The sequence below is a fragment of the Corvus hawaiiensis genome, chromosome 5, assembly GCF_020740725.1.
Source record: "Corvus hawaiiensis isolate bCorHaw1 chromosome 5, bCorHaw1.pri.cur, whole genome shotgun sequence".
Lineage (NCBI taxonomy): Eukaryota > Metazoa > Chordata > Aves > Passeriformes > Corvidae > Corvus > Corvus hawaiiensis.
Genome location: NC_063217.1, coordinates 3343148 through 3357671, shown reverse-complemented (window position 1 = coordinate 3357671; position 14524 = coordinate 3343148). Strand labels below are relative to the sequence as shown.

General features: G+C 52.3%; 1 protein-coding gene across 1 annotated transcript in view; it reads left to right on the top strand.

Moving 5' to 3' along the window:
* The first annotated feature begins 1369 nt into the window (after nt 1–1369).
* PTPRA (protein tyrosine phosphatase receptor type A) overlaps nt 1370–14524 on the top strand; it is a 114633-nt gene continuing 101478 nt past the window's right edge. Inside the window, exon 1 of the mRNA XM_048303658.1 lies at nt 1370–1479. The gene's annotated coding sequence lies outside the window, so the exon portion shown is untranslated. The remainder of the gene's footprint in view (nt 1480–14524) is intronic.

Genomic DNA, 14524 nt, shown 5'->3' with positions numbered 1-14524 from the left:
AAACCACAAAAAGTTCCACCTCAACTCTTTGTGTTGAGGGTGAGCACTGGAACAGCTGCCCGGGGAGGTCGTGGATCCTGCCTCTCTGGAGATATTCCAAACGTGTCACCTCCAGGTGACACTGCCTTGACAGGGGGCTTGGACTGGATGATCTCCAGAGGTCCCTTTGAGCCCCAGGATTCTGTGGTTCTGTGATTCTGGGAGCTGCACCTGTTCAGCCTCGGCAAGAGACATCTAAGAAAGAACCTCACTAATCTGTATAAATATCTGAAGAGAGCGTGCCAAGAGGACAGAGACCGGGCTCTGCTCTGTGGTGCCCAGCAATGGGACAAGAGGCAAAAGGCAGAAACTGATGGAAATTCCACCTGGATATGAGGAACATGCTCCTTCATGTGAGCACTGGCACAGGTTGTCCCAAGAAGCTGTGGCTGCTGCATCCCTGGAAGCGTCCAAGGCCACAGGTGATGGGGCTTGGAGCAATCTGGGATAGTGGAAGGTGTCCCTGCAGGGAGTGGAACGAGATGGTGTTTAATGTCCCTTCCAACCCAAACCATTCTGTGATTTTAATTAATTGAAGCCAGCTTTCCTCACTCTAAATTATAAAAAAAGATCATATTTCTGGGTTGTTTCTAACTAAGAAGAGATCTTTGTGATGATCAAAACTTACCACATGAAGAACAAAAGCCACTTGCTCAGTTGCGCCCAGTAATTTTTGTTCATAGAATCACAGAATCATAGAATCATAAAATCATAGAACATTAAAGGTTTGGAAGGGACTTTAAAGATCGTCCCAAGCCGCCCTGCCACGGGCAGGGACAACCCCCACTAGACCAGGTTGCTCAAGGCCTTATCCAACCTGGCTTTGAAAATTGCCAGCGTTGGGGCATCCACATCTTCCCTGGGTGACCAGTTCCAGTCGAGCATCCTCACAGTAAAAAGTTTCCTCCTAATATCCAATATAAATTCCCTCTCTTTCCACTTGTACAGTTAACTCCTTGTCCTGCCGCTGCATTTCCTTACTAAGAGTTCCTCTCCGGCTTTCCCGTAGTATCCCACCAAACCTTTTTGTTTATAGTTAATTTCCTACTCCGGAATTTTGGGGAGCGGGACCGGGGCGGGGGGGGGGGGGGGGGCGGCAGTGCCGCCTCCGCGCCACCAGGGGGCAGCACCGCCACGTGCAGGGGCCCCTCGTGGCCACGCCCACGGCCACGCCCCGGCCACGCCCCCGGCCCGGAGCCGCGCGATGGCGGCGGCAGCGGGCGGGCGGCGGCGGCGGCGCCGCTGAGCGCCGGGAGAGCCCCGAGGGGCGGCGGGGGCTTCCCGCACCCCTTCCCCTTCCCTCATATCCCCCTCCCCTTTTCCCCCGACCCCCCCCCCCCCGCGCCCTCCCCCGCTGCGCCGTCCATGGTTACAGGCGGCCGCCGCGGCCTCGCAGCGGAGCCGTTTGGGCGGGAGCCGGCGAGGGAGCAGCGGCCGCAGGTGAGCGGGGGGGGGGTTCGCAGGTGACCCCCGGGGATGGGCACGGGGTTGTTACGGTGGCGTGGGGGTGATGGAAGGGGCGGGGGGCGCGACCCACGCGTGTTCGTGGAGTTGGGTCATCCCCGCCCTGTCCACAGTGAACTTGGGGGTTAGTATTTGCGTATTTGTAGGTATATTTGTTGGTGGTAATGGTGATTTCTAAAAGTGATCGCGGGCTGGGGATTGCGGATTTGCTCCGTTGGAGCGAGTCCAGAGGAGGCCACCAAGTTGATCGGAGGGATGCAGCACCGCTCCTGTGAGGAAAGGCTGGAAGAACTGGGATTGTTCAGCCTGGAGAAGGACCCGGGGAGACCTAATGGGGGCTTTTCAGTACTTGAAGGGAGGCCACAAGAAAAATGGAGAGAGACTTTTTACTAGGGCCTGGGGTGACAGAAGAAGGGGGAATGGCCTCACACTGAAAGAGAGTACGGTGGGATTAGATATTAGGAAGAAATTGTTCCCTGTGAGGGTGGGGAGGCCCTGGCACAGGTTGCCCAGAGAAGCTGTGGCTGCCCATGCCTGGAAGCGTTTAATGCCAGGTTGGACAGGGCTCTGGGCAAGCTGGGATAGTGGAAGGTGTCCCTGCCCACGGCAGGGGATGCAACAAGATGGGCTTTAAGGTCCTTTCCAATCCAAACCATTCCATGATTCTATGAACCTCCAACTGTGGGTCTGCAGCGACCCACGGCCTCCTCCCACCCTGCACCCACGGGGTTGGACACGGGGGCCCAAGCTGGGGACAGCCCTGTAAGACCCAGAAAAGGGCTGCAGGGCAGGGCCACCATGGCCACGATCTCCTGCCAGCACCCACCACCTCCCTGCTGCAGGATCGCCGGGCTCCCTGGACACCTCCTCTCAGGGCACTGCGGCTTCTGGTCAGTGAGGAACCCTCCTGACCCACGGCCTGACCACGCCCCCCTTGGCAGATCCAGGCCGTGCCGGTGACCAAAGGCTTCTTTTGGGACGGATACTCCAGCCTGGGGACTTGTGGCCTGGAGCCTGGCTGCTCCCTGTGCCATCCCTCCGGGAGATGCTCCAGGCTGGAGCATTGAAAGGTACACCCTCTTTGCTGTGGGGTCCGAGGGCTCTGTCCCCTTCTCACTGGCTCTTTCCGCTCCTCGAAGGGTGTGTCCCCTCCTCGCCACTGCCTCCGCGCATCCCGAACGGGAATCCCAAATGGGAATGTCTGTGCTGCCCCTCTCCGGGCTCTCCCACGCTCGGGTAGCTGCATCCTCCCTTCTCGGCCAGCACTTGCTTGTTTCTGATCTTGGATGTCATCGAGGGTGGAAAATGTGACAGGAAGGAAGGGAGGCTTTTTTTCCCTCCTGCTAAATATGGACTGACATTAAAAATCCAAATACTGTCGTGAAAGGAATCCCAACCTCTGTTTGTCGAGGGAGAGAAGAACGATGTTTTCTGGCTTTTCGGCTGTGAGGTTCCAGCTGGGAAGTTTCGCAAGGAGTGGTGGAGTCCTTGCCGGGAGCCTCAGGAATTTACTGAGCTTGTTCACAGGACACTCTCCACAGCGTCTTAAGCTAAAAAAAAATTAGTCATCCCTTCTCTGCCTGCCCGTGGCTGGGGGAAGCTTTCTGCGAGCATGCAGGACGCTTGGAAATATTTAAGGATTTTTTCCTCCTGTACAAGGAGTTCTAGAAAACGGCAGGAAATAAAACTGCGGCCCCAACAGGAGTTTTTCATCTTTATTTTAATTCCTGTTGCTGCAGCAGCCAGTGGCAGGGAGGGGAAGGATGTGCTCGGGGGAGCTGCAGCCGGGTTTGGGGGGAGGATTTGTCTCTCCCTGTCAAGCATCAGATGCAAACTCATGCTGTTATTCCCAGAGAGATTGGGAAACAGGTTCTGTGTGGAGCTCTGGAATGAGGAATGGGATCACAGGGTTGGTCAAGGCACGGCCAGCTCCCTGATGGCTTCTGCTGTGGCCAGGGTGAAGAGCCAGGATGCATTTTGGGGAGCAGGGACCACGGCTTCCCTAGGACCTGGGGGTGCTGGGAGAGAGAGCTTTGGTGTCTGTGCTGGGCAGAAAGTGGGCACTGCTGCCTTCCCATTCCATGTGTTTCTTTCCACCCCTGTTGGAGAGCTTTCTGGGGGAGCGCCTGTGGAAAGCTCCAGGGTTTTTGCCTGATCTTTATTAAAACGGTTGGTTAAAGCAGCTGGTTGGTTACACTTGGCTGAAGGTGGTGGAGTCATCGTCCCTGGAGGTGTCCAAGGAGCAGCTGAACATGGCACTCAGTGCTCTGCTCTGGTAACAAGGTGGGGATTGGTCACAGGTTGGACTTGTGAGGTGATGATCTTCGAGGTCTTTTCCAACCTAAATGACTCTGGGATTCTGTGAAAACAGTGGGAGATCCTGGGAGGTGCTGGAATAGGTACTTCCTGTTTCCAGGGTACTGGTGCTGGTGCTGCTGTGTTGTTCCCAGACTAAGGAGACACAGCCCTGCCTTCCTGAAACATCCCTCATAAATATCTGAATCTCTGTGCTGCTCCGTGATACTGGTCCATGTCCAACATCAACATCCTTGTGGATGAGCAGCTTGAATTCCCTCTCTCCCTGTCTCCTCCTGCTACCAGCCTACATCTGTTCTGCTCCAACCCTCTGTGTTTCCAGTGGGGTGGTGGATCCCAATCCAGCAGGGAGGGTGCAGGTTTTGTGACCTCTGCTGTGCCACTGTCAGGGTCTGTGTGGTGCCCCAAAACACTGGGGAGCGTGGGGTGGGATATTTTGCATGGAACTTGGCGCCTGTAGTGCTTCCATAGGGTCAGGAGTGGCACCAGCTGCTGCCTGGTCCTCCGCTCCTGGTGTGACATGGGCAGGAGGTCAATCATCCCTGGCAGCCGCTCTCTGGGCTCATTCACAAATCGCATTTTCCTCTGGAAATAAAACAAATCCCCGGGCTTTCCTCTCACAGTGGAAGTCATTTGAACACGACCAGGTCCGCCAGCATCCCCAAAGCCTGCGGACAGGAAGAGACACTTGAGTGGAGAGGTAGGAAATGTCTGCATTTAGAGCAGTGGCTGATTCATCTCCTGCTCTTAACTCTTTCCCCCCTGATTTTAGTGGGATCAGCTGGTTTGCTTCAAGGCTCGGAGCCCAAGGAGGCTCTGGCTGGATCACAGAATACTGCTGGGTTTTGTACATCGTGTTTACGTGGTTTGGGGTGGAGAGGGAACGGGGTGTGCGGTTATCCGAATCGGATAACCAGAACGTCGGCAGTCACATTAGGGAGGATTAATATTTAATATATAGGGTATGAACCATTGTGCTTAATCACTATCTGATGGGCTTAGGAAGAGATTTGGCGATAAGCAAGTGATTCCTGAGCCGTCCAGACTGATTTCTTGCATCTTCCTCTGGAGCAGCTGGTCCTGGATATCGCTAGAGGCTGGTGCGATCCTGTTCTTCCTGATGTCTCCAGTTTTTGTAAGTGAGTAGAGTGGCTTTCATCACGAGTGTTCGCTTCTCATTAAACTCACAAATACTCTGGAAACCCTTTTTCTCTGATGCAGCTCACGTGGCTGGACTATCAGCTGTGGTACCTGTCAGCACTTGAAACTTCTGTGTGTGGCCAAAGCTCGTGGGAAATATGTTGTGGGATCCATGGATAATGGCACTGTCACATGCATCTGCCCAGGCACTAGTCCAGAGGCAGCTCATTGATTCTTTTGTCTGTCTAACCTCTTTAGGAGGCCTTTCATGCTATCTCCAGGCTCCCACCATGGTCCTGGAACTCCCCATGAGAGTGGTGCTGCTTTCCACAGCTGCTTCATGTTGCCCCACCTGGGTTTTTTCTGCAGCATGAGGTGTTTTGTAGTACAGCAAGGTAGGGGCTGCCCCTCTGGGAAGGGGATTGCTGTGTTTGTGCAGGGAGGAGGTGATGGTGGGGAGTGCTGTATCCAAGGCTGGAGTCCTCAGCACAACAAGGACTTAGAGCAACTCCAGAAGAAGCCATAAAGATGCTTCCAGGGCTGGAGCTCCTCAGCTCTGAAGCCAGGCTGGGACATGTTCACCTGGAGAAGAGAAGGCTCCAGGGAGGACTTGGAGCCCCTTCCAGTGCCGGAAGGGGCTCCAGTGGAGCTGGAGAGGGACTTGGGATAAGGGATGGAGTGACAGGACAAGGGAAATAGCTTCCACTGCCAGAGGGTGGGTTAGATAGGATATTAGAAAGAAGTTCTTGGCTGTGAGGGTGAGGAGGCCCTGGCACAGGGTGCCCAGAGAAGCTGTGGCTGCCCCTGGATCCCTGGAAGTGTCCAAGGCCAGGTTGGACAGGGCTTGGAGCAACCTGGGCTAGTGGAAGGGGGAACTGGCTGCTCTTTCAGGTCCCTTCCAACCCAAACCATGCTGTGATTCCACGATTCTATGCACTCAAACAATGCATCTCCACAGCCACATGTCCTGCAGGTTTGAGGGTTGTGTCTCCATGGAAGGAAACCCTCCTTTAGGCTGCAGGAGGGTGTGTGCCTGCACCTGCCTTCCTCCCAGCCTCAAATCAGAGCTCTCCTGGCTGAAAGCATCGGCCATGGCTATCAAACCTATGATATGCTATGGATGCTCGTGTGGTACCTCTGTGTTTATGGCAGCTGCAGTTTTGATGGTGGCGGTCAAAACACCTGAGTGTGGGTTGAGTTTTGGCATATTGGTCATGCAGAAAATCCTGGTGTCTACTGTAGCAGGCATGGAGGTTGGAAATCTGTTTAAAATTGGGACTACTTTTCTGCCAAAACACCTGTGGAAGAATTAGAGAATCAGGGAATGGTTTGAGTTGGAAGGGACCTTAAAGCTCATCTCCTTCCAAGCCCCTGCCATGGGCAGGGACACCTCCCACTAGGCCAGGTTGCTCCAAGCCCTGTCCAACCTGGCCTTGAGAACGCTCCTTTTGTTCTCTGTGCAAACAGATCACTTGCTTAGGCAGCAGCGACTCCTTATTCCAGAATAATTTGTTGTCCTAATTCCTTCCTGTTGAAGCAACTCCATTTTGCATGGAATAATTAGCACTAATTTGGGCCTGGGATGGAAAACAAGCGTTCTCTGACTTCAGAGGAGCAGAAAAGAGAGTAACCTCTGCCTTTCCCACGTGAGTCAGGTCGTGCCATGCCATCCCTCCTCTGAAGCCAAATTAAAACCTGTCAGTGAGACCAAACATTCCAGGTTGGTAGGAGGGAGCAGGAGGTGGAGGTGTCACCGATTTTAAGCCCTCTGCTGTTGCATGGAGCTGAGGACAAGTGTGGTGAGGGGGAATGGAGCAGCACCTCCTTCCTTCTTGGCTGATGCTGAGGAACAAATAAACAGAAATGTTCTCACCGCGCTGATGTGAAAAGCTGTTTCTGAGCCAGCCTGGCCTGTTGGTGGATTCCTGGTGCCCCAGCCAGGTACTTGAGACCTTTTTATTGCCATAACGAGGAGTTCCTCATCCTGCCCCGCAGTCTGACTCGATCCATGGCTATTTTCTGGTCCTTCCAGGAAGACATGCCTGCACTGCCTTCCTTCATGTAGGGAAGGGAAACCAGCCAAACCCCTTTCCTCCCCCAGAGCCCTGAGTGTCTGAAGAAGGGGAGGTGCAGGGCATCCTTCCTGGTTTCCCCAGCATTTACCTGGGAAGCATGAGATGAATTCCAGTGCAAAGCTGTTGCAGGCAGGATCTCCCCTGCCTGTCTCCCAGCTGCCTTTCTTGATTCTGGTAGGCTCAAGGTTTGCTGATGGGGTTGTGAGCACTGAGGCCATGAACCATCTGTTCAGGATGAGTCCTGCAGGCAGTGGAAATGGGAGATGCCCAGCCTGGAAATCCCAGCTGGCAGAAAATGGGCTTCCATTGTCATGATACCTGAACACCAGCCACCTTGGCTGATGGATGCTGCTTAGATAGAGAGTTTTAAGATCTGGATTCATAACTTGGGGGTCCAAGACACTTCTTGGCACTCCAAACTCCATCAATAAAGGTGTGTTACAGGCTCATTGTGGAGGTGCTGCAGCAGCATACCTGTCTGAAAAACAGGGTTTGGCCTGTTGGAGCTTGTAGGTTTTGTGTATTCAAGTTAAGTAATAGGTGACAGGAAGCCTGGATCCAGGTATGAGCAGTGAATCAATCACCACTGGATTGCTCTGGGGTTGAACCAGCACCCCTTAGGATGACTGTCCTCCCATATCACGCCTGGTGTTTCGAAATAATCTCTGATTGTTCTGATGAGCTGAACCCCAGAGGTTTAGCTGGCTTTGGGCTCCACCCCATCAGTGGTGACCTTGCTCCAGGGCTGGGGAGAGCAGCAATTCCCAGTGTGACTGCTGAAGGCAGGATGTCTCCCTGGGTCTTTACTCACATGCTCTTCCCCAGGGGGTTGGGGATCATCTGCCTGAAAGAGAACTTGCAGAGGGTCTCCCCAAAACTGACACCCAACCATCCTCACTTGTCCTCTGGGCACTCAGCATGTCATCTGGGAACACTGATAATGGAATCACGGGATGGTTTGGTCAGAAGGGACCTGGAAGATCATCTCATTGCTACCACCTACCATGGGCAGGGACACCTTCCACTCTCCCAGGTTGCTCCAAGCCCCGTCCAGCCTGGCCTTGGACACCTCCAGGGGCAGCCACAGCTTCTCTGGGCAACCTGTGCCAGGGCCTCGCCACCCTCGCAGGGAAGAATTTCTTCCTAACATCTAATCTAAACCTACTCTCTTTCAGTGTGAAGCCGTTCCCCGCTTCTCCTGTTGCTCCAGTCTCTCTTTTTCTTTCCTGTAGGCTCCCTTCAGGTCCTGGAAGGCCCCAATTAGGTCATCCCAAAGCCTTTTCTTCTCCAGGCTGAGCAATCCCAATTCTCTCTCTTTCCTCATAGCAGAGCTGCTCCATCCCTCTGATGATCTTGGTGGCCTCCTCTGGACTCGCTCCATAGTGGTGAACTCACCAACTAAGCAGCAGATCCTCCTGGAATCCCTGGGATTGTGTGGGCTCCCCCCCTTGCTTCCCACCTGTGTTTTTAGAGGTAGTGTGTCAGTTCCTCCTCTGGGGATTTCAGACACTTCAGTCACAACCTCAGGGCCGACAGTACTAATTTGTGTTGGTAAATGATACCGTGGGATATGTCGGAGAGGGTTCTGCAGCCAGGAAATCTGTTCCTGGCCCCAGTGTGATTGCAACCAGCTCAGAGTCCTGCTTGCTCCCGGTCAGGCATCTCTTACTCCATCCCCAGAAAAACTCTGCTACACCCAGTGCAGACCCAGCCCTGGACCAGAAACAGAGGAGAAACAGGGCTGGAGGAAGAAGGGAAAGAAGTGACCCACAGAGGCAGGGAATTAGGTGAAGGAAAAGCCAGGAAGGAACTCAGGTCTGGCTGCTGGTGGCAAGGGTGACCCGAGACACTCAGCCAAACCAGGAGCAAAAGGGACAGATCTCCCAATCCCAATGCTGTTAAAACTTTCTGGAAGGCTGGAACCTTCAAATGAGTAAATCCCACTGAGTAAGAGGAGAAATATGAAGAACAGGATTTGCTTTTTTGTGTGTGTGTGGTTTTTTTTTTTTTAAAAAAGGCATTTTAGTGGTTTATAAAGATTCCAGCAGCGCTCTGGGAAAGCGTAGCCTCCCGTTCCAGGCACCGTGTTCAGCACAGGAATATCCTGGCTCTCGACCTGCAGGTCTCGAGGTACCATAAATTTTTCTGGTGATAGTGTGTGGCAGGCCAGCATGCAAAACTTTTCCTGCTGCTTTACAGTTTGAATCATGTTTTTATCATGGCAGCAGATAATCATCTCACTCGTGTTCCAGAAGCGAAACTCTTGTGGATGTGTTTGAGAAGCCTGAAAATAAATATATTCACATGTGTTTGCCAGTGTTGCTGAACACATGGTGTGTCTCAGAGCCTCTGGATTTCACTCTCTTGCAAACTGGCCACTCTTGAAAGCTCAGAAGTACAACTTTAGTCCCGTGCTGCAGTTTCATACCCCTTCCACAGCAGACACTAATGCCATCCCCTAAATGATGAATTAGAGATGAACAGAGATGAGTTAGGAATGAATAATAAATTGGAAAGCATGGATAATCCTCAAGATTTTCTCTTGAGGAGACTTTAAACCTGTTTGGCTACAGGAAAGTAGATGTTTTTAATCCCAGTTGCCGTGTAGAATTTGTATCCTCGTTCCGGTGGCAGGGTGGGAATGCTGGGTGGGATCTTTGGGTGACTTGGTGGCAGCAGCTTGTCTTCAGATACTGAGACTGGGATGAGAGAGGTTCAATTATTTTCTAATCTTATCTGGGAGTGTGCTTGACAACCCTTTCCATGAAGAATTTTCCTTTATATCCAATCTAAACCTCCTCTGGTGCAACTTAAGGCCGTTTCCTTCTGTCCTGCCTCTTGTTCCCTGGGAGCAGAGCCCGACCCCCACCTGGCTCCGACCTTCTGTCAGGGAGCTGTATTCAGCCAACTCATTTATCATCTTTCTATACCAGTCTTGGCCTTCAGTGGTTGTGTGGGAGTTATTTTTTGACTCCAGCAGGTACCTGGAGGTGAAATCTGTGGCCCAGCCATTTGTGTTGCAGCAGTGCCTGAACTGGGGCTGTGCTTCAGCTCTGGCTGTGCAGGTCTGGCCTCCCAGAATCCAACATCCAAATGAATAAAACCAGGAATAATAAAATAGAAAAAAGGCTAGCTGAGAGAGAAAAGCAGCTTTGGAAGGGCTGAGGTGAATCTCTGCTCTCCGGAGAGGTAAATACAAGTCACAGTCATCTTTTCTCATCTCTCTCATCCCCTCCTCAGCTGAGACTTCAGAAAGGATGACAAACCTGGTGGCTGTTTGAGTATTTTCCACCTCGGGTCCATCAGCTTTTAGGGTGGTTTGGAGGGTCCCCAAATACCTCCATCCCTCTTGGTGGCTGTTGTGAGGGTCCCTGCTGGAGTTCATGTCCCTCAGCCAGGGCTGCAAGGGAGCTCTTGGCAATACAGGTGCAAAACCAGTGCTGCAGGTGCATGTTCACAAGGGTGACACATCTCCTGATCCACCCAGGAGAGGCTGTGGAGGCACCCAAGTATCTGATACTGCTTCCCATGTCCAGGTTTTATCCATGGCATAGTGTAGGATTTACTCTTCACATTTCTTAAAATGTTCTAGAGGAAGTTCCATGCCTGTGCAGAGGTATTTGCCTTTTTTTCCAGGATATTCTGTGGGGGTTGTTCGAGTTTATGTAACTTCCCATATGTTGCCCTCTTCTTGTAGAAACTTGAAGATAAATTGTGAAATGCAGGCAGCTGCTTTAAAAGGATACATCCTCAGCTGGAGCTCGGCCTGTTTGTGGCCAGAAAAGGGGAACCTGGGAGCCCTCTGTCCCTGTTTCCTCTCTGGCACAGCTGAGTGAGCAGCGTGGGATGGAGCATCTGATGCTGCCCCGTTGCCCAGCACGGGGATGCTGCTGCAGGAGGAGGCCCTGGTGAGCTGGCAGCAGGCTCCAGAGCAGGCACGTGCTGTGAGGGTGGTGGTTTCTCCATGGAGAGGCTGCAGCCCTGGCATCATTCCCTGCAAGCTCTTTTCTCCTTTCCAAGGCTGCTGCATTCCCTGCAGTGCCCCTCTGCCCAGCAGAGGATGGTTTAAGTGGCACTTTAAGTCAGTGTTTATTGAACCACTTTGCTGGACCAGGTCTTGCCTGGTGCTGCTTGGTCTTCATTCCCATCTATATCGTAGAATCATGGAATCATTTGGGTTGGAAAAGTCCTCTAAGACCATCCAGTCCAACCATTCCCCCAGCACTGCCAAGGCCACCACTGACCCACGTCCCCAAGTGCCACAGCCACACGGCTTTTAAATCCCTCCAGGGATGGGGACTCCAACACGGCCCTGGGCAGCCTGTTCTAATGCCTGAGCACCCTTTCAACAAAGAAATTTTCCCAAATGTCCCACTCTAAACCTCCCCTGGCACAACTTGAGGCCGTTCCCTCTCCTCCTGTCCCTGTTCCCTGGGAGCAGAGCCCGACCTCCCCCCCCGGCTGCCCCCTCCTGTCAAGGAGTTGTGCAGAGCCACAAGGTCCCCCCTGAGCCTCCTTTGCTCCAGGCTGAGCCCCTTTCCCAGCTCCCTCAGCCTCTCCTGGTGCTCCAGACCCTTCCCCAGCTCCACTGCCCATATCAGGGTCTGAGGGTGCTCAGTGTCTTGCAGATCCACATTTGTTGGCTCCTGTGGGACACAAGCCCAGCAGCTGGTAGGAGATTCATGGCTCTTGTTCACTGCAAGCTTGAACAAAGCCCTTCACCCATCACCCAGGTCAGTTCTGCTTATCATTTTTGAGAATGGTTCAGTCCCGTGTTCAGAAGGAATTGGAAGCAGGGTAGTGGCAGAGCTTGGAGCCTGCCTCAATCTGGGGTGTTCTGGTTTGGCCAAATTTAGAAATAGTCACCTTAAGACATGGGGAATTACACAGTGTGTAATTAGGGTCTCCAAAACCATCCCTTTCCTTTCCCTCTCCAACCCCCCTGGAGCAAAGCCAGGAAGCCCAGCCACTGAACAAACCCCTCTTTGGAACTTCAAGGAATTTGTCCTCTGACAGTTGCGCTCGCTTGACTGGTGGACAGAGAACCAGGAAGTCTGTGCACAAGTGGATGGGAGAGGTGGAAAGTCCTGAAGGGAAAAAGTGCTTCAGGGATGAACCACACAGGTCTGATGATAACTGGCTGGAAACTTCAGCCAGGGCTCCTGGACAGGCAGACAGCCTCAGCAATGCCGGGAAAACTGAGCTCCTCCACATCCAAACCCAGGAATTGACCTATTCAGTGGGGTTTTTTTGAAGTTACAGCAAGATCATGAGTGCCTTTAGGAAGCCAGGAATTTTGCAGTTGCTCAATACTCGCTCAGCTGCTTCGGCATGGGTTATTTGGAATGGTTTTAGTTTTGTAGAATGGATTCAGAGTTACCAACGTGGGATCTTTGGAGATGAGTGTGTTTAGCTGCTGTGGAAAGAGGTCCTGGCAAGGTGAGGCCTGGCTTGGTGAGTCTGGCTTCATTGGAGGTGACATGACAGCAGCCTCTGGGCAGCACAGCAGACTAGAACACCAGTCTTGTAGTTTAATCTGTTTAAACTGTCTCTGCTGCACAAAACAAGTTCCTGCCTTTTGCTGCCCAGAATGCCAGAGTTTCACAGAATCATTGAGTCATGGAGTGGTTTGGGTTGGAAGGGACCCTAAAGACCATCTGGTTCCAACCCCTGCCACAGGCAGGGATGCCTTCCACTATCCCAGGTTGCTCCAAGCCCCATCCAACCTGGACTTGGACACTTCCAGGGATGGGGCAGCCACAGCTTCTCTTGTGTTTGGAGGGTGCAAATCTCACCTGCTACAATTTGGCTTCATTTGGGAGAGAATCTTTAAAACTGTTTTGAAGCCTTTAAGGATTCCTCTTCCTAGGGAACTCATGGTGCTGTGTATGCGCAGGGGGATTTCATTTTGGGCTGTTCAGTGCCCCACACGCCAAGAAAAGTGGCATGGATTTAAGGGAATTTAAGTTCCTGAAGCCCTGAAATTCCACTCAGCTGTGCCACTGAGAGCTGCCCAGCTGAGATCACTGCTTTATATTTCATATTGAATTCCCCCTCCCCTGCTGCTTCATTAAGGCAGTGGAGTTACAGAAATGTCAGTAATTAGCTAATGAAGGACACGGGTGGTAGCACATAGGTGCATGGCTGTTATTCCAGGGTTTTCAATCCAGCATGGAAAGGTCATCTCTGCCACGCTCATCATGGCTGTGACTGGTCCCATCCTACATCCAACACTTTCTGTGCCACTTCAGCTGTTTCCAGCCCCCTGGATGGTCGTGGCAGTGCATTCCATGCACCCCCTTCAAAATGGGACTTCAGGCAGGCTCCCAGCCCCTGCCATCAGATCCCAAGCCTGGGATAGGAACAGGATTGCCACTTCCACATTTTCTTTTCCATTTTGCCTGTTACAGGAATTGTTGCCAATCTCTTCAAGTATCCCTTGAGCTTTGTCTTCACTGGCAGGACTGGGCTGTTGGCATGGAGCATTTCCAGGAGGATTGCTTTGCTGTGGAGGTGACAAATGGCAGCTCAGCTGCTTTGGGATGCTGTGACCACTTCACAAGGGAGCACGTAGAATGCAGAGCTCAAGCATTCCCTGTCCTTATTGAAGTCCTTATTTAAGGTCCTGCAGGCTTTCTTCTGGGGAGATTCAGAGTTCAGCCACTGGGTTAATGAATTTTGGTGGCGTTTTTGGAGAACCAGTCCTGTGTCAAGCCTTGGGAGGCTGCGTGGCCTCTGACCGGTGCTGTGGCACAAACCTACCTTTGGCCTTGGGCTACCAAGTTCCATCTGTGGGCCAGCTCTCAGGTAACGGTGGCTTTTGCCGAAGACAGGATGGTATTTTGTGTCCTTCCTGTAGGAAGCTCTTGCAGTGACCCTCTTGTGGCTCTTCAGCCAGTTCTGAAGCATCTCTGGCTACCCCAATTTGCCTGTGGTCACTTGATGTGCGGTTAGAAATGACCCTGTCAAAGTGTGGTGTTGGATGATACGTTAGAATCAATTGTTCTCATTGCTTATGGTTTAATTCATATATTTTTGGAAGCTGGGCCCTCATTCTGACTTTGAAACAGTCAGAACATTGAATAAAACACTCCAAAGCTTTCAAAACATTTGAACTGTGTTCTCCCTTCAGACATTGTCAGTCATTTCCATCCTAGATCTGACCCCAAATAGCTGCTCTGAGCTGTGCCCAGGTTGCAGAGGTCCTTGGATCTACCTCCTGAGGCCTGAGGAACACTGGGAATGATGGTTTGGGGGAGAGGAACTAAAAATGAATGTGGTAGTTAAATCTGTTCTTGCTAATAAGAGCCACTTGAATTTATTTTTGGGTGCAATTTTGGTCCATCCTATTCTGGAGCTAAATTCATGATTTGCTTTTTGGATTGTCTCCTCCTTCCCTCTTGGCCTCCAGCTGCAAAACCCTCCCTTCTCCCCCCATGCCCTGGCACATGGCATTGCAGCATCCCGAGCTCCAGCACTGCAGATGTGCC